The sequence below is a fragment of the Onychostoma macrolepis genome, chromosome 17 (assembly GCF_012432095.1).
Source record: "Onychostoma macrolepis isolate SWU-2019 chromosome 17, ASM1243209v1, whole genome shotgun sequence".
Taxonomy (NCBI): domain Eukaryota; kingdom Metazoa; phylum Chordata; class Actinopteri; order Cypriniformes; family Cyprinidae; genus Onychostoma; species Onychostoma macrolepis.
Genome location: NC_081171.1, coordinates 14617057 through 14638159, shown reverse-complemented (window position 1 = coordinate 14638159; position 21103 = coordinate 14617057). Strand labels below are relative to the sequence as shown.

At 37.5% G+C, this 21103-nt stretch overlaps 2 long non-coding RNA genes across 4 annotated transcripts; one reads left to right on the top strand and one right to left on the bottom strand.

Annotated features, from left to right (window-relative positions):
- Window positions 1-12121: 12121 nt before the first annotated feature.
- Window positions 12122-14424, bottom strand: LOC131522767 (uncharacterized). 3 transcript variants are annotated; one of them, XR_009266631.1, is made up of 4 exons: window positions 14301-14424; window positions 13955-14092; window positions 13599-13647; window positions 12122-13041 (listed from the first exon to the last, which is right to left on the bottom strand). It is a non-coding gene; the product is annotated as an uncharacterized LOC131522767 (long non-coding RNA). The 3 variants fall into 3 exon arrangements; XR_009266633.1 differs by having other exon boundaries at window positions 13955-14027; window positions 14301-14418; XR_009266632.1 differs by lacking the exon at window positions 14301-14424 and having other exon boundaries at window positions 13955-14277.
- A 3079-nt stretch (window positions 14425-17503) lies between these two features.
- Window positions 17504-19978, top strand: LOC131522766 (uncharacterized). The gene is made up of 4 exons (XR_009266630.1): window positions 17504-18285; window positions 18697-18793; window positions 18944-19021; window positions 19764-19978. It is a non-coding gene; the product is annotated as an uncharacterized LOC131522766 (long non-coding RNA).
- Window positions 19979-21103: the final 1125 nt, after the last annotated feature.

The following is a 21103-nucleotide window of genomic DNA, read 5'->3' as shown; positions in this document are numbered from 1 at the left end:
AGTAGAAGTGAAATCTTATTGTAGTCTTCAAATCTGGGTACTGTGTTTTAAAATCACTTACAGAGGAAGTTTGTTCCCATCAGGCTAACATGACAGTCAGGACTCATGCCGCTGTAAGCTTTTCTTTTTCTTTTGTTTTCACTCACGTTCTTTACAACACATTACATTACATATTTCATGGCACACTCGTTTCACGCGTATTTGGCGCCACCTATTGTTATGGGTGTATTATTGACATGTCGAAGTCTAGACCCCGAATATAAGATGACCGCATCCAAGAAAAAAAGTCTGTTTCTCCAGGGAGTTCATAAAAGCCTTCTGAAGTGAATCAATGCCTTTGTGTATAAGAAAAATATCCATATTTAAAACTTTATAATGCTACTCTGTGCGGTCGTCACCTGTCTAATAAAACGCATAACATATTAAAGCGTCTTTGGTGTTTCCATGTTTCCTACAAAACAAAACCGGAAATCGAGGGTGTATGACGTCATTGGCAGGCGACACAATAGTAGTTAAAATAGTTTATTTCTCTGGACTTAAACATTCTTCGAAACATTTGGGATAATGTAAGTACACAAGTCAGCAAAATATATAACACTGTTGTAGTGGTTTTTGGATATTTTAATAAAAAAAATCTTACATATTGTACCTTTAAGGAACCATTAAAAAGGGAGAACTAATGCTGATGTCCCATCAAAAAATAAAATAATAAAACAAATACATCTCTGAAGTTAAGCTCACATGCACATGGAGATCCTATATATTTTGTATATTTTAAAGTTTATGAAACACATGCAAGTGCAGCAAAGCCAGCACACTCCCATGACACCATCTCAAGCAAGTATCGACACCAACAGTTTGATGATCAACTGTTCAGCCAGTGACTGAGCAGCTGTCCATTAAAACCAACTTGAAAATGATTTACGCTAATGATTGTTTTGGCAAAGCCAAATTAATTTCGGCTAAATCCTCATGTGGTGTAACTGCAGAAATCCTTATTAGTGTATACAGGATTTGACACAGGAAGTGAGTCTGAACAGCACAGGCCTCAGATCCTGGAAATCTCCCCGGCTGTTTGTTGTATTCTGAATGAAACAGAATGGCAAACGTTTATGCTTCATATCCAGCAAGGCCCAGCGTTCCCAGTGGAGCTGGTGTGTCACTAATGGAATATCTCACAGCCTGACGCTCTTCTGACGAGCCAGGCTCAGCTGAGAGAATAACTGATGGGGTAAGGCCAGTCCCCCCGCTCGTCCTGCTCACTGACAGCTAACGCACTGCACTGGGCTCGCTCGCTTTGTTTTCCTCCACCGGGAGATGAATGTTTTCTCATGGAGAGACGAAAGAATCTGTGTGCTGAATATTACAATGCTGCATGTTCCAGAAGCGTGGACAGTGCAGAAAACACAGCAACAACACATGGAACATGGAAAAGTGGCTTTACTGAGTTTGGTTCCAATGTTTAGTTTCATGATGATAACAAAAAATAATGTTCATATATAAATATATTATATGGATGCACCAATGTTTTGGTCAATAACCAATCAATGGCTGAAATTGAAATGAATTAAAATGAAAAGCTACAATCTGTAATTTTTTACTGTAGGTGTAGATTTGCGAATGATTATATTTAACAATGAAATTAAAATCTTAGTGTTTTTTATTGTGATTGTTAAATGACGACAATAGTAATCTAACTATAAAAATAGGGGAAGTAAGCATGAGCAGCTAAATATAAAAAAGTTAGTTTTTTGTCTTTTGAAGATGTGAAATTCAGACTCTGCGGGAATGTGTCTGAAGTCTGGGCTATCCATGATATTTAAAAGAGCTGGCGCTCTTGAGAACAGTAAAACATTTGGTACAGTCATTAAATTAGCTCCAGAGGACCGTAGTGTGTCTCCAGTGGAGTTTTGTGGTGTAAGGCTGGGACAAGTTTAAAAAGTTATCATTATAAAGTATAAAGTGTTAAAGCTTAATGAGTTGATTGACAGCAGCGAGGACTTGAGTTTTAAATATACTGAAGTAATTAAAGCAGGTAGTGATTCAAAATTGAATTGCAGAAGTGTATCTATGAAATCATCTCTGATGCTGAGGGACAGAGCCTAACAATATTATGCTTTGTCGTTCTGTCATTAGTCTCAACCTCAAATGGCAGACTCACAGACCTTGCCGTCTGCTCACTGACCCTCTGACGCATATTGCACACAAAACTGGCAAGTACAATCTGGCACTACTAATCTGATTGGCTGACTTCAGTGCAATTTCCGGTGGTCCGGGTGCACCAGACCACCTGGAAACGAAGTTGTGTTTACAAGACTGATACAATGAGCTCTTATGAAGAAGAATTAATTACTAAAATGTGCCAAAATTTACCATGTTTCTGGTATAACATTTTGAAGGATATAAGAGTTTTGCAGCCCAATCTCATGAGAAAATATCACTCTTTTACAAGGCGGCTTATGAATTCGTAAAATGTGATTTGTACAAAAAAAATTATGATTTTTAGAAAAAAGATCTACCACTAAACATAACCATCACTGCAGATTGTACAAAAACGTATGAATACAATAGTTCGAATTCAAATGAATTAGCCACTTACTGGCCACAATGTAAAATAGTTATGAATTGTCATGAGATTGTGTTGGAGTTTTAATTTGAACTAGCAAATAAAGTAGATATCCATGTGCATAACTGACAACGTGTTACCTCCCGAACAGAATACATTTTCTCTCATTTCCATGTTCCCCGTCATGTCTGTCTCATCATTAGTCTTTTTCTTTCTGACTGGTCAGGAATTCAAAGTCAAGTTGGACTGCATTAACAACCCTGCAGCATCAATGGCTGGGTGACATATTCATGCAAATATGGTTTGTTCATGCTGTTCAGACTTTAAAGTTGGCATGAAGCTTGGCTAATGAAAATTAGGCAACACTTTATGGGAACACATATTTATATCTACTCAATTAAACCCTAATTGGCTGGTTATTGATAGTAAGTAAGTTAGTTGTTGTAGAAGTTATATTTAGGTATGGGGTAGAGGGATCTAAAATATAGTCATGCAGAATAAGACATTAATATGTGATTTATAAGTACAAATAAATAGCAATATGCTAGTAATATGCATGCTAATAAGCAAAGTTAATAGTGAATAGTGTTCCCTAATCTAAATTGTCACCCTATTCATTTTCTAAATGCATGTACACTGAACAAAATTATAAACACAACACTTGTGTTTTTGCCTCCATTTTTCATGAGCTGAACTCAAAGATCTAAGACTTTTTCTATGTACACAAAAGGCCTATTTCTCTCAAATATTGTTCACAAATTTGTCTAAATCTGTGTTAGTGAGCAGTTCTCCTTTGCCGAGATACTCCATCCACCTCACAGGTGTGGCATATCAAGATGCTGATTAGACAGCATGACTATTGCACAGGTGTGCCTTAGGCTGGCCACAATAAAAGGCCACTCTAAAATGTGCAGTTTTGTCACACAGCACAATGCCACAGATGTCGCAAGTTTTGAGGGAGCATGCAACTGGCATGCTGACTGCAGGAATGTCCACCAGAGCTGTTGCATGTGAATTGAATGTTCATTTCTCTACCATAAGCCGTCTCCAAAGGCGTTTCAGAGAATTTGGCAGTACATCCAATCGGCCTCACAACCACAGACCATGTGTAACCACACCAGCCCAGGACCTCCACATCCAGCATCTTCATCTCCAAGATAGTCTGAGACCAGCCACCCGGACAGCTGCTGCAACAATCGGTTTGCATAACCAAAGAATTTCTGCACAAACTGTCAGAAACCGTCTCAGGGAAGCTCATCTGCATGCTCGTCGTCCTCATCGGGGTCTCGACCTGACTGCAGTTTGTCATCATAACCAACTTTAGTGGGCAAATGCTCACATTCGATGGCGTCTGGCACTTTGGAGAGGTGTTCTCTTCACGGGTGAATCCCTGTTTTCACTGTACATGGCAGATGGCAGACAGCGTGTATGGCGTTGTGTGGGTGAGCGGTTTGCTGATGTCAACGTTGTGGATCGAGTGGTTCATGGTGGCGGTGGGGTTATGGTATGGGCAGGCGTATGTTATGGACAATGAACACAGGTGCATTTTATTGATGGCATTTTGAATGCACAGAGGTACCGTGACCAGATCTTGAGGCCCATTGTTGTGCCATTCATCCACGACCATCACCTCATGTTGCAGCATGATAATGCACGGCCCCATGTTGCAAGGATCTGTACATAATTCCTGGAAGCTGAAAACATCCCAGTTCTTGCATGGCCAGCATACTCACCGGACATGTCACCCATTGAGCATGTTTGGGATGCTCTGGATCGGCGTGTATGACAGCGTGTTCCAGTTCCTTCAATATCCAGCAACCGCACAGCCATTGAAGAGGTGGACCAACATTCCACAGGCCACAATCAACAACCTGATCAACTCTATGCGAAGGAGATGCGTTGCACTGCGTGAGGCAAATGGTGGTCACACCAGATACTGACTGGTTTTCGGACCCCCCAATACAGTAAAACTGCACATTTTATAGTGGCCTTTTATTGTGGCCAGCCTAAGGCACACCTGTTCAATAATCATGCTGTCTTATCAGCATCTTGATATGCCACACCTGTGAGGTGGGTGGAGTATCTCGGCAAAGGAGAACTGCTCACTAACACAGATTTAGACAGATTTGTGAACGATATTTGAGAGAAATAGGCCTTTTATGTACATAGAAAAAGTCTTAGATCTTTGAGTTCAGCTCATGAAAAATGGGGGCAAAAACAAAAGTGTTGCGTTTATTATTTTGTTCAGTGTACATGATATGTGCCAAATGACTTTAAATTTGGGATTTTATAATTGGAAAAAGCCTTCTAAAAATTTTTGTCTTTTGTTTTTTGTTAATATGTTGGTTTTGTATCCATTTATTGATTAATGGTAAAACATAACATCTATATTATTTGGAAGTCTATATATAGAGTTGTTTGTTCTATTTCAATATCAGCAAACGCAAGTCTTATCAGTGGCTTCCAGTCCACAGCAATACATTTCGGAACCGTGTTTGTCAGTAAAGGTAGCTTGTCAATAAGGGCAATTTTAAAGACAGCTATAGAGTTTTGAAACCATGCCATAATTTTATGTGTGTGCACGGATGCTTATTTCTGGAATGATTAGCTGTCTACATTATAGCATACTGACCTTTTATTTCATCAACCTTTTGGCTAAACACACAATGACTCAGCACCACCTCTTCTTTTCTCCCACCATATCTCTTTAAGATAAATATTTCTTCGCCATTTTATAGAAGCTGAGGGCAGGACTCCTACTCCCACTCCTACGACATCTGCCCATGGTAGGAAGTGAGGCATTGTTGTGGTGAGGGCAGGATGCAAAGAAATGCACCAAAGGAGTGAACATGAAATATTCATCATTCTAAACCTGTGCCAAACCTGGCCTGCTCTTCCATGCTCTTCAACAAAACGAGTGTCACAGTGAGTATTAAAAACCACCATCTTCTCACCCCCTTTAATATTTATAAAACCGGCCAGCTACAGTTATTCTCAGGAGGGTTTTGGATGGTCCGGAAGGGAGAATCATTTTCAAACAGAACCCTCAGCATACATTTTTATATATCTAGCTATTGGTTAGCTTATCAGCAGCAAGCTTTCATTTTCTTCATTTTTTTAAATCTTTTAATATATATTTCTCAATCCCCCCTTTTGCTCTTTCTGTCTGTCTCACTTTTTCTCTCTCTCTCTCTCTCTGGTCTTCATTAATGATGTTTTTGACTGGCTCTTGTCTGTCTTTTCACTGAAGGGTCCTCACTAGTGTATTTGATTTTAATAGGCGAAGGGCACAGCTTCAGAGACCATCTATATCCCATAATTCCCTTGTGCTGGGCCCCTTTCTCCCAGACGTTGAGGTTGGAAACAGTTGACATAGACAGGGTGACTAGATGTTTCTGTTTCTCCAGAGACAGTCCCTGACTGAAGCTGTCCTTGGAAATGTCTGCATTTTTTAACCTTGTTTTAAATATAAAAAATAAAAAAAATACTAAAATTAATAGTCTTGAACTGAATATGATTAAAATGATCTTTAAACCTTACCTCAGAAGTTTCAGAATATCTGTACATTTTAAATATTAAATTTTTATGTATGTTTATATATATATATATATATATATATATATATATATTAGGGGTGGCACGGTACACAGATGTCACGGTTCGGTACGTACCTAGGTTCGGGGGTCATGGTTCCATACGATTTCGGTACAACAGGGGGAAAAAAAATCTACTATGCTCAGTTTCTTTTCATTTATTTTGAACAGACAGTAGTACAAATGACAATTTTTTCCATCTAGATGTGAAAATACTAAATATTATTACATGCTATATATATATAAAATTTGTTTTGTTTTCATTGTGAGTGTACACAAATAAAAGCAGACCTTTATACAGTGATTATTAATAAGACAAAACGTGTTTAAAGTTGATTCTGCTGGTATAAGAAAACAGTTGAAGTTATTGCGCCGGAGCGCACGCGCGCACACACACACACACAAACAAAAAAACACACACATCAGTTCCAGCATTGCTAACTTGACAGCGCAGTTGGTACTTTATCAAAATAAAATACAGTGAGCCAAACATCAGCGCGCGCACCTCTGTGTCACCGTTGGAACGCGACTGAAGTACAAAGCCTATCATTTACAATAAATAATAGTATAATAATAATATATATTTTTTTCATATTAATTTTTTAATATTATATTAGTCAGACTGTTTGCTATTTGTCAAGCTTCTGTGCAGGCAGATGCACAAAGGACAGAACATACTATAAAGTAAAAAACTGTGCCATATTTTGTACCTCTGAACATTCAGCATTGAGCTGTCCCCCTTTATAATTTATTTATAAATGCAGAAATCTGCAATCACCTTAGATCATCAGAGATTATCATGGAAGTTTAATTTGTAAACTGCGCTGCATTAGTATTTGTTTAATGCACAGAAAAGGAGTGATCACTTGTTGATCAGATTCAGTGTGAAGAGAATTACTGTACCGTTGCAGTGGGCTGCAGGGGACTCTTTGTAGGATGGATGTTTTTGTTTACTGCTTCACTGAGTGTTTACCTCAGTTGTGATTTTTGTCCAGAGTTTCTTACACTTACACACACACACACACACACACACACACACACACACACACACACACACACACACACACACACACACACACACACACAGTGTTTTCTCTTTCAGACTCACACACACTCAGTGTTTGCTGAGGTGTATTCAAGCTTGGCCCGAGAATTGGTTTTGTACCTCTCTTGAATTGGGATGGAGGGAACAGGGTCCAAGGAGTGCTGGAGGAAGCAGTCATTCAGCTTTCCCCTCTGCGGGGTCAGACTACTCTGACAGAATGACCTACAAAACAGCATGTTTCTGCACAACCACTTCCTGTGTCGTTTATACACCACCGAACCCCACTTGAGCGAGGAAGAGCTGCCTGTGTTTTACAGATCAGCCCTTCTTGTTCTCATGTCCTACTGCTAGATGAAACTCAGATTTTAATTTTGCACTGTTAAACATTTACAATAGAAATTTTGACAAAGGTATGTATTAGGAATGTCATAAGATGACTAATTAATGGAATAATTAGTCATTAGTTAAAAGATAACTAATTTTATTTATTTATTTATTTTTGTTTTGTTTGGTTTATTTTGTATTTAAAAGGAAAATTGCATTTGTCTCAGTCACTCACACTTCTCATTTATAGTTTTAAAGCATCAATACAACAAATGTGGTGACAATTAAAAAGAAAAAAATGTATAAAAACAAGACAATAATAATAATGCATTACAATATTAATTAATAAAAATGGCAGTAAAAATCTTTGAATAAACTAAAACAACTGCAATAAATGTATTTCCCTTCCTTAAAACAAAGAAAAACAAATGAAATGAGATGCTACTCTGTTATTCCCCCACAGAATTAATTGTTTTCCGTCTAAAGTAAATCATTGTAATACAGGCCACTTTATATTAATGATAATGCTAATTTTATTCAGAAGTATATGAGTTAGAAGAAACTCATTTCTGGCTTCGTGTCAATGAAGGGGTACTTGAGCCTTGCTGATGGGGCCGTGGGGTACTTAAGATTAGAAAAGCTGCAAAACACTGCAATTTCACATATCGACATTTTTGAACTGTAGTAAAGTGAAAATGTTTTTTTTTTTTAATAAATATACACGACCATAAATGATTTCTTAAAAAATTTCAAATTTATAGGCACTTTAATGGTGCTGCAAAAAATATTATATATTACACAAATCAAGATATGAAGATTATATACTATACACATCATACTCGATTCTTGCTGTGTAAAGGATAGAAAGTCAGGAGTGATTTCTCCAGGGTCCTGGGTAATCACTCCAGGAGGTTAGCTCTTATAAGTGGACTAAATTGAAAGCTGAATCATATGTCACACAATGGTACATAATTACCTCTGCTGGATTTTCTGCTGCTGATTCTCTGAATGTAGAGATGCAAGGGGTCAGTGTTACTTAACTGTTTTCTGAATGGAAAAAGAATGACAGGTCAAAACTTTGTTTTTGTGCCACTGTTTTCTGTAACAAAAGAAATTGTGTTTATTCAGATCTGTGCATTCAGTAATTGTTAGAATATTTTAGCAGTGCTGTTGTTGATTTCAGACAGGCTTTTCTTAACAGATTGCTTCAGGTTTCATGATGGCAACTCGTCTCTTTATGGAAACATTTGCATTAGAGTTTCTAAGAAGGAACAAAACACAATCAGCCTTTCCTCAGATGGACAGCACAGCGGTTCATGATGATAAATGGCTTTACTGTCAGACTGAATAGCTGAACTTTCTGCCTTTAGTCCAATCACTGTCATCAAAAGAACTATCATGGCTGCCACACTGCAAGAATCAGTCACTGCTCTACAGAGTGTGTGTTTAGTTATATTCTCTTCATGGCTTGTAAGGAAAGATGCATGAATGTTTATTTGAGTTTATTTAAAAAAGTGTCAGTGATGGCTAATAAATTGTATGAGTCCTTGCAGTCAGACCCTTCATATAGAACTGGGTGAGCATGTATTGCACATCATCTGCTGGAAGAAACTTGCCTTTTACTTTAAATGAAAGAAAACTAAAAGAATGCGTGGTCACTTATTAAGATACCTGAAAAATAAACATACACGGAGATCAATAAACTCTTGTTAGTATTTAATGTCTTTTCACCAAAAATGAAATATTCAGATTTCCTTTCTTCTGTGGAACACACACACATACAAAGATATTTAAACTATTTTTGGCTATATAATTAAAGCTAATAGCATCCAAAACAACCTTACTGACCTCTCTTGTATGTATGGACAAATACATATATGCATGCTAAACATCAGTGACATTTTTATCACTTCAGTATTCTGGAACTCTTCTTCTACTGTACAAAAAAATCTAAGAGCATGTGACTTTATAACAACGTGAGATTGAGTAAATGGCAGATTAAGCTTAAACTATAGCCTGAGCAGTATTACAGCGACAAGGTCTCAAAACTAATTTAAATTTCTGATGTGGAAAGTTGAAGGTGATGATTACAGCGAATGTGATGTGATCTCGTTAAAGCGTAGAATAGGAGTACAAATAATAGTCTAATACCAATTCATTTTATAATTTTAGTTTCTGCCGAGGTCCTTCGCGGCCAGCGGAAGTGCTCTAATGGGCTTTGAGATGTTGGAGGTCTGAGATTGAATGGGAAATGTGGTGAGACTTTTTTATGCTCTGTTCCTTCCTCTCCAGCAGATGCTGACAGACCAGGCGTCTGAAGTAACAGGACTTTAACCACTAGTGACATTTCAATATAAACAAGCACTGCTAGAAATCCACAGGGAATTATGTATTTTAGGCAGTCTTTCCCTGCCCAGAGTCAATGTCTTTGGAGATTTAAAGAAGTGTTTGACAGACGTGCTTGGTTTGCAGCGTCCTTGGAGTTCGGATGGATTTGACAAAGAGATTGTTAAATGCATCACTGACATCTAGAAGTTGCTGCACACTGAAAGTGGTAGTTCAGTTTAGATGTGTTTGACAGCTACTGTACAGCTGGTCACTAATACAGTCTCACTTATTTACAAACACTTGTTGGATTTTTGCTTGACCTAGCGAAATGCAAATGCCTCCATGCCTAACTTACCAAATGTTTTCCTTTCCTACACAAATGACAGAAGCTGCATGAAGGATTTTTCTGGTCAGTCTGCCATTAGCAAATCTCACAGATTTTTATCTCAGATTGTGCTGCACTGTCAACAATTATCTTCATTTGAGTTAATTAATTTGGCATAGTGAACGGGTAAACATTATCTAATTCTAATCTAATTTGAAATCTAATTTGAAGTTACTAATTTTATTAGGAGACGCATTAGTGCAATTAATACATTTTAACTTGTATTATAACTAAATTTATTGTGATTGTGTAATGCAGTAATTTGCTTGCTTTAACAGTTATAGAAGAGGAGCGTGTGAATAAAATGGATCTAAAACAGAAGAGTGTATGGTTAGTCTCAACAGCCCATCTGAGATGGATTAGACTTTCAGAATAATAAAAGCTTCTCTGAGCTTGTTTATAAAGAGATATTTTTGTAATGGCTATTGAGAAGTGCTCTTGTGCTGCATGCACTGTGATTGCATAATGAAGTTCTGGTAAACTTTTTGTGTGGTGATTGGCTGAGTGGTTTTTTTTTTTCTTGGGAACTGGAATAGGTCTTTATTACGAACAGAGTAAATGAGTGAATTATGTAAGAAAAGATGGGTGCATACTTACTTTGTCAAAGGTTTTGCTTGCTTCTGTTCCCCCGTGGTTGCTCTCTAGATTTTTATGGGATTTAATGAATCAGTAGCTCTTAAATAAATAAAATAAACTAAACTCCTGGCATGTGATGAATTCATTACACTTGTTCCCCGATGCGAAAAAGAGTAGAGATTCTGGTGTGCTTTAAGTACAACATCAAAACTTACTGAATCAGAACAGAAGCAACTTCACACATCACCATGCAAGGCTCATTCAGAGGTTCTGACTCCATTAAAATGTGTGCTCATGCGCACCACAATCGATGAGTAACTCTCTGTGGTCTAATATGTATTTACGAGACTATGTGTGCATGCATTTGATTGTTGGCTGCGAAGTGCTCTCTAACTAGACTATCAAGGCTACCTGACTCAAATGGACACATCTTGGAAGGGAAAAACTGCTCTAGAAAATCCTAATAAACAGAAGTTAGTTTGCTGACGTTTAGTCACTTTTCACAGTTTGTCTCACTCATTAGTGGATCCCAGGTGAAAAACAAGTGCACTTCGATAATGTACTTAAAGTGCTCTATATTTCGCGCACTAATTTTGTACTCAATATACTAAAAATGATCCTTTAGTGCTTCTTAAAGTCAACTGAAGATCATCTAAGTGTACTCAACTGTGCTATTTTGAGACGCCATGAATATGAACTAAAATGCACTTTTAACATACTATCTTTGTATTTAAAAAATGTATTTAGTTACCGCTTGTAGTACACTTGAAACCATCTTTCATACACTAGTACACTCAAGTGTACTACAAGTGGTAGCTAAATACATTTTTTAAATACAAAGATAGTATGTTAAAAGTGCATTTTAGTTCATATTCATGGTGTCTCAAAATAGCACAGATGAGTGCACTTAGATGATCTTAAGTTGGCCTTAAGAAGCACTAAAGGATCATTTTTAGTATATTGAGTACAAAAATTAGTGTGTGAAAATAGAGCACTTTAAGTACATTATGGAAGTGTACTTGTTTTTCACCTGGGATTTTTTATGCAGATTATATCGCTATGCCAGTAGTTGGTAACAAGTAGCGAACGATTTGAGTGATTCATAGAAACAATTCATTTTAGCGATTCATTCAGAAACACTGACTCAGGAACAGAACAAGGGAAGACTTTATAGGTTAGTCATTGAATCATTCACTCAACCGATTCGTTTTAACACATTCAATTATGAACAAAATACACTGTAAAAAGAAATATCGTTAAAAAAACTGATAATGTACTGGCAGAAAATTACCAGGACATTTTCTGTTAAATTTACAGACATTTCCTTCAACATTAAAAAGGAAAATTCTGTAGATTTACATTTTCTTCTGTACCATAAACGGACAATCCGTTTTGCAGAAATTTCTAAATAATTATAGCATAGGCCTATCTTCAGCAGCAAATAAATCCAGCACAATATATACAAATTGAACATGGTTTATTTTTACCTCATGTAAACATTCTTAAAAGTGCGTTCAGTAGCTTTTATTTGCCTTTAACAGGTGAAGACAAAAATATTATTACATCAATTAATTTAACAATGTGTTTTAGTTTTAAACAGCACCAGGCAGAAAAAAGAAAACACAAGCAGCTACTTGTACAATATTGGTGTTGCACCAAATAGTGGTCACAAAGATAAACTTCACAGTGAAACAGTCAAGATTCAAAACATTTTCAGATACATGGGAAAAAAATTATACAAAGACAGGGCTGTAATTAATAACAATTGCTACAGACTTCTAGTCAGTAGTCAAGTGAAATGTTATTTAAAAGGACAGTTCACATCAAAATTGTGAATTCTGTCATCTACAATTGACATGGTACTGCAAAAAACAACAACAACAAAAAAAAAACTCTTGTACATCATTTGAAAATAAAGAACAAAGATTCATGCACTCATGCCTAACATGTCAATGTGAAACTAAGAGAACTATACAATCTAAATTAAGAACGGGGCTCCAAGTGTTTGTGTGCTTTTAGTATCTCTTGCCATGTGCCAGCTTGGGGAAACTACTAATTTTTTTTTTTTCCTTTTGCTGCATGTTCAGTCCAAGTTCCATGTTGAGATTTGAAAAAAGCTCAAATTGTACATGGATTCTCGAAGTTGTTCATACATGAGTCTTGGAAGCATAGGTTCCCTTCATCTGAACCGTCGACCCTCGTTCAGGATTTCTTCACAGGAAGACTGGAAATGACAAGAAATTAAATGAATGAAAGTGAAGTATAGAGTAACGTGCAGAACAGGTTGAGATTGAATTATCAAGTTCCAGTTCAAACAATGTTTATAAAATGCTAAACTTGCATTTCCAGTGGTCTCCAATTGTATCCGTCATGTGATATTGTCAACAATGTTTTATGATATAAGGGTTACTCCACCCCAAAATGAAAATTCTGTCATTAATCACTTTTCCTCATGTCGTTCCAAACCCGTAAAAGCTTTTTTCGTCTTCAGAACACAATTTAAGATATTCTTGCCCAGAAAAGTATGAAAAGCATTGTCAAAAGAGTGCATCTGCGCTAAAATATGATTTTATTTTGCATAATAAAACTAGTGTAGGAAATGGCAAACGTAAATCATATAATTGAATTTTCATTTTGCACTAAATATTGCACATATGTATGGGAAAATGTCAATTTAAATACAGAAATGCATTGCCATTTTGCATTTCAAACTGAATTTTGCTCCCCATATGCTTCCATAAATAAAAGCTGTAGTGTTACTAAATAAAACAGAATACAAACCCTTGATAAGAATGCAGGGGGTACTTGGGATGCACAATACACTTACGACCTGTGATTAGAAAAGAAAACAGAAGAAACAATGAATGTCATGAACTGCTGTCCCTTTAAAACATGACTCACATCCCAACTTTACATCAGTCAAGACATTTTAACTTATTTAAAACTGTCACTAGCCAAAAATGGTCATTTTGACATAATTTTGTGTGCTTTTGTCCGTGTAAGTGCGAGAGAACTCGATGCGCTGCTGACTCGCGGTCTGAAGCGTGTGCGTTCACCGACAGCGTGTCAGTAACGTTACCGAACAAACTTCTCGTGTGTGTGTGTAACAAACAAGACAATAAAATGTCTAAACCTACCTCGTTTGGCAGAAAAGTTGCGTTATCCTTGAAGAATTCCGCGATGTCAGATCTTCACCTAGTCGTATAATCTCTTTTAAAGAATAAAAAAAAAGTCGTAATGGTATCTTCTTTTCTTGACAATTGCTCTGCCAGCTTCTGTTGGAGGCACACAGCGCTCTAAACACAGTTGTAGAACACTTCAGATTTAACGTCATCACAGCTGCTTAACATCACCTCAGTAACGTTAACATGCCGGATGCTTTACGGCACGCGCAGTAACAAATACACCGCATCAACAACAATTAAAAGTTTAATAAACTTTTTTATAAAACTGAAAGTGAGCACACTGTAACACGTAACTTACCTCCACGTCGAGTGAGATGTGACGGTGTGCTGAAAATGTAAAATGCTACGACATTCATTTGCCAAACAAGGAAGACAGCTATGGAGGACCGGTATGGAGGACCAAACCTGCAAAAACAATAAATACCGTAAATAAATACGCAAATAAATCCACAAAATAATACATAAATCCACATATTCCTGTATAAATAAATATATAAATAATTAAATGTGCGAGAAAATAAATAATTAAATAAATTAAACGAATGTTGGGGGAAATAATTAAAAAAATGCTAAAGGAAATGCTAAACTGAAAGTTTTTTTCCCTCCCCTTTCAAACGATTATTCATTTTTGAATGTAGTTCAGTATTTATTTTTCCTCAACTCAACATGCTAATGAGGGGGTGTATATCAAGCATCAGAGAAGGCGGTCTTTATGCCCATAGACATAATAAATACCTAGACGCCTCATCGTATTGCAGCAACGGACCGAAGCGGTCTAGGTATTTATATGTCTATGTTTATGCCACCATTGGTTGATCGTTATAGAAGTTCTGCGTTCGATTGTTTGCCTGCGTAACACATAACCTTGTATGAAAATGTCATATGAACCGTTATTGCAGGGTTTGAAAATGTTTTACAAGGCGTGAGGGCACAAATTTAGAAGAAAAAGTGACGGTTTCCTTGACAGTTCTCAAAAAGCCTTTTTTTCTCAACATCGCGTCACATTACGTCACGAGAGGGAGTCGTGTGCCGCGCGCTGCTGGTGTTCAGTGGAGCGGGCGCGAGTCAGTGTGTTTTCGGTAGTTATTTTCATTTCAATTTCTCATCGTCATGGTAAATTATTGTGTTTGTGAAGGTTGCACAAACTCCTGCCTGTCAGGACATCGAGTCCACAGGTTTCCTGACAAGAACGGTGTCTTCCGGACCTCAGTGCGTTTGTGCCGCTGAAGAGACGGGACTTCACTGATGCATCTGCTTCAAACAACGAGGTGGTGCGATCACTTTATATCGGAAGATTATCATCCCGGCGATATGATGCAGTTCAGCGTGGGATGCCGAAGCAAGAGTTTAGTAAGACTCAGTGCGGTTTCTTCGGTGCACACAGCAGCTTCAACAGGTCCCGGTCCGCCTGTGTTCGGCCGCCGGTGTTGTGCCTATTTTCTACTCCCTGCCAAATTATTACCCCCCTCATTGAAATCGCTAAGTGATTGCCTAATCCTAACCCCGCCCCTAATCCTAACCCCTCCCCCACACCTAACCCTAAACCTACCAATACTAGGGGGGTGATAATCTGGCGGAGGTCAGAATTCGGCACAACACCGGCGGGAGACATGATGCTGACGGATCCGTCAGAGATGCTGCTCCACGAAAATGTCAACTGTGCACCGTAAGACTTGATTTTTAACATTTGCTAACTACCATATCAGTGAACATAATTATTTAAATAATGAGACACAACGAGATGTATATAAATTGTTGTAAAGCACCACAGCTAGCTTGTAAGCGTTAGCAATATCGTTATACTTTTAAAAACCGTGTAAAAACGTTACCATATGAGAAGGCATAGCTGGTAAGTTAACCTCAGTTTGCTAATATTTTAACTATCAAGTCTAGTGACAGCTTAGTAACATTGTTTGCACAGCTAATTGGTAATTTTTTGTCATGCGATGTGTTTATAAGGCTTTGGATGATGAGAGTGTGAAGATCTGCAGCAGTGGAGGCCAAATGTTATTAACACCTCTACTGGACTGCAGAGCTTCACTCCTGATGGAGATGCAGATGTGATGGAGGCCAGCTGTTATTAACACCTCTACTGGACTGCAGCTTCACTCCTGATGGAGATGCAGATGTGATGGAGGCCAGCTGTTATTAACACCTCTACTGGACTGCAGCTTCACTCCTGATGGAGATGCAGATGTGATGGAGGCCGAGTGGAGAAGCATGGTCAGCAGTGAATGTGATCTAAACTTGTGTTTGCTTCTCCCAGCATGTGCCGTCTGAGAGAGGAATACTGCAGGTCACCGCAGGTCACCACAGGCTCCACGAGAACGCAGCACTGTCTGTCTTCCGCTACACCTGCTCCTCTCCAGATCCCTCCAGCGGATCAACAAGATCAGGCTGTTGGCGTGTATCTAGCACAGCATTCACGATTTAACACACTTCAACAACACAATAGTGTGATGCCCAGACTGAAAGATTGTTAAATGTTTTTAAATGGGTCAGATGGTATATTTTTCTTTCGGTAGAATATGTTTTGTGCATCTATATAAATATATATATTTGTTAATTAACAGCTGCAATGTTGTGTTTTTGGTTGGATATTAACAGTGCTATGAAATAATATTTATAATTTAGTGCTATATAAATAAAACTGAATTGAATTAACCATAAATGCAGATATGCTTGATATATAGCTAATGTAAACTTTATAAACAAGTTTTTATACAGTAAGACAATTTGTGATTTTTTTTTTTATTGATGGTCAACAAAATGGGGCAATTCAAAACCTCCTTCCTCTGTAAACTGTCTTCTAATGTCTGACTCAACACATGCAGGTAAGGGCTGCTCGGAACACCACAGGCCCAGTGGACAACTTGTCTGTATGCTGTCAGTATTGATTGTCTTATACCAATGGCATCAAAAAGTGACTTACAGGTAGTTGTGACCTACCTAAATATAGGCAACTTGTAATTGAAGAAAACACAATTATTCAGATGGCTTTCAAATCTTTAATATACTATGTATTTATACATACAAGTATTTAGCTCAGAGTAATAAATGATCTCTGCCCTGAACACACTCATGTCTGCTGGCCTGGAGAGGTCTATACTCCTGTCTGAAGTGACTATACATCTGTAGCACATGGGTTCAGACCTGAATACACACAGACTCGTGGGGACTCGTGTCATGGTGGGGACCTAAACTGAGGTCAGAAAGTTTCCTGTAAGGGGTAGGTTTAGGTGTAGGTGTAATGTGTTCCTGATCCTAATCTGTTCCTTATCTTCTGCTACAAACCAAAAATATGTACATTTTCTACACAAAAAGGATACATACTGTTTAGGGCATAGTATAAATAGGCGAATTGGGACGTACCATACATATCAACAGCATTTAATCATTTTTAACAAATCTGAGTTACAGTTGTCAAATAAACCTAGTCTAAAATACAGATTGTGTCAAAGCACTTAACAGTATCAAATCGGAAGATAGTGTGTCAGTAATGTATAATGATAAGATTAAACACTCAATTTTTAGTCTAAACAAAATAATTTCCCGGTGTATACCTAACGTCCATCAATACTCCGATTTTAATACGATTACGACAATACTCTGATTAAGAGTCTACCATGTAAACAGAGATTTTTGATGACCTTAATCCAGCTAAAGTCATAATCGAAGTAAACACAAATCGAATTAAGACATGTGGAGTATTCCTATTTTAGTCGCATTATTGAAGTGCAGTACAGACATGTAAACACCTTAATCACACTATTACCGTTGTGTTGGACTTTTCACCGCATTTTGCGACAGGACACACACACGGCAGCGATCAACCGTTTGACGGCAAATAAAAGAGTTTCAACACCATCGTCGTCTGTGCACGTACATATAATTAACTGCACTTGAAGCTTTCATAAAATTAAAAATGAAACACCCAAAACTGTATATGGCATCATCACGAAGACGAACTATATGTTTATACGTGAAATTCTGGAGGAGACGTCGGATAGCGTCGCGTGGTGACGTAATGACGCATGCCATTAATCGATCTATGTACTATAACATGTAAAACGGGAACATGAAAGGATTATTCTAAAAGCAACTCATGTAAACACCTTAATCATAATATTGCCTTATTCAGAATAAGGTAAATAATTAGATTACTATTGTCCATGTAAACATAGTCAATGACTCACGGAGCAACTGGGCAATCGACCTTCTTTCCGCCATGATGGATCTACAAACTCCCGCCAAACTGTTCGACTGCAATATTTTCATACAAGGTTATGTGTTGTGCAGGCAAACAATCGAACGCAGAACTTTTATAACGATCAACCAATGGTGGCATAAAGACCGCCTTCTCTGATGCTTGATAGACACCCCCTCATTAGCATGTTGAGTTGAGGAAAAATAAATATCGAACTACATTCAAAAATGAATAATCGTTTGAAAGGGGAGAAAAAAAAACTTTCAGTTTAGCATTTCCTTTAGCATTTTTTTAATTATTTCCCACAACATTCGTTTAATTTATTTAATTATTTATTTTCTCGCACATTTAATTATTTATATATTTATTTATACAGGAATATGTGGATTTATATATTTATTTATGTATGTATTTATTTATTTATATATTTATTTATGTATTATTTTGTGGATTTATTTGCGTATTTATTTATTTATTGTTTTTGCAGGTTTGGTCCTCCATATGGTCCTCCATAGTTCAAGACATTGGCTTTAGTTAATTTGTGCACAGTTTACAGTCAATTATTAGCTTTTTCCCATATAAAGGTGAGATTTATGTAAAACCGTTCATTGGCAATGCTTTTGTGCATTCTATGATTTATATATGAGTTTGGATGATTTAACTGCCATCTGCCTTCTCAAGCTAACCTCCTTGTTGCCATGGTAACTTGATTAATCATCACATGTTTTCTACAGATATGAAGAGGTCGGTGCATTAATGAGGGCACAACATGAGATGAAAAACCACATACTTCTCCACTCACTTGTGAAAGTGTAAGAAATACTGCAAGAGTCATGACCATTTTAAAAATGACAGATCTGGAAGTTGATAAGTGTTATTAAGTGTTATTGAGGTCAGAGTTCATGGTCTTTGTTCAGCATACGCACTCACCAAAGCTTATTAAGAAAGTCACAACTCCAGTCAGGCCAGATGACCGTGAGAGGGTTCGAAAACTGGAGATCACAGTTGAAAGCATTTTATGAGCATAATGGAGCACAAATACAGAGATCATTGCCTTATTAGTTTTCATGCAATCAAAACAAGCAATTAGAAGTAAGAATTAATAACCAATAAAAACAGAGAGGGGTATTCAGCACACATGAAGCTTTTGATGGTCTGTGAGGTACATTAACCTTACTAATCTGCCTTTTGCTTTGTTTGGTGTGTCAGTGCTGAAATAAAGTTACTAAGGCAAATGGTGTTCTGGCATGAATTTAAAACATTGTTTTAGAAATACTGTGGGATGAGTTTATTTTAGATCTCATTAAAACATGCCCCTTGCCTACTCTTCACCTTGCTACTGTAATTTCATTGAAGCTAATGACAGAAATAGACTGAAATAAATTTCTCACATTTAGAAAGTCTCTGTCACAGTTCATAGATGCATCGGCCCCTTCTGGTCGTTCAGTGTACTTTCGTTGATTAGTTCACGAGTTTCAGCTGGAGCTCGTCTACTGCTCTATATTAGTCTCTGCGTTTGGTCAGATCATTGTTTCATGTCTGTTCTCTGTGCAGTACCTGTGGATTACTCTGTTCCTGGTTCCTGGTGGATTTTCTGCCTGCTGTTTTGGACACTTGGACTGGTTTCCACCTGTTGTCTCTTGTTTGGATTTATGGCTCTTTGCCCACCTCAGCCTAGCGTTACCGAGGAAGCCTGTGGTTGCTGCACCGACGAATATGTTTTCTGTGACTTTGCTTGTCTCATTCACGCATAATAAAGAATCATCTAAGCTCGCATTTGAATCCGTCTTGTTATTCCTGACAGTCTCTATATTTAGTGGGTAACAGCAAGTCAACAACAGGTTAACCATGGAGATTTTATCTATTATAAATCATTAAACATTTTACTTTGTGTTTTCTGTTTTACTGTGTGAAAGTGTGATTTAAATGAGACTGAAGCGGTTCTGTTCTTAGAACTTTCTTTTTCTTCTTTGCCACTGGTTTCGATCCTCCATTGATGTGAATCAATATAATTACTTTTGAGTGTGTATGAATAGGCTACTGTACATTTGCCACGTTGATGTGGCTACTGTATACAGAGTGAAATTATTACCAACAATGCAGGCAGACAGTTACTTTTTTTTATTGAATTAATTAATTTCCAACCTGGTCTCATGGCATTTATGTACCTCTGCGCACTTTTTGTGTGACACCGTTTTATGTACCTTGCTGCACGTTTCGCCGCAGTTTGAAATAGAAATGTCCACTGAAGGGCACAGGTTCAATATGTGAACCCCGGCACGTTTTTATTATGTAGATATTGGTACGTGTTGCTGTTTTTTTATTACGTTGCTTCAGATACCTATTGCGGCGGTTCAGAATTCAAATATCCGGGGACTGTCGCTAAAGGTTAATGCTCTATCGTGTTGGAAATATGCCCTACACCAAATCCAGCCCTAAACCTACCCTATAGTGTTAACAAATGCAAAACTGATATAAAAACGTGTTAGCTGATGCAACTGTGCCTTTTACGCAGATTTTAACTGCTTTGTCAAACCATATTACACGGGATTCGAACCAGTGCTTCTCTTCTCTAAATCCGTCTCCATACTCCTTACTCCGTGAGCTACCGAACAAACTTTTCTTGTATGAAAACCCATAAATATGAAGCTGGATGTGTGCGATGCTAACCTTCAAAAGCATCAGTTTTCAAATCTCCCAGCATATTAATATTGTTTTGAAGTCATAGCATGATATTCTTCAAGTAATTGTGCGAAAATTACGCTTTATTAAGCGCAACTCTGTAAATTTGTGTGAAAGTGTTCATTTATTTTGGAAACTGCAGTGATATGTACTTATTGGTACGTATTTCATGTCAGGCTAAAAAGTGCACCCAGGTACGTAAATGCCATGAG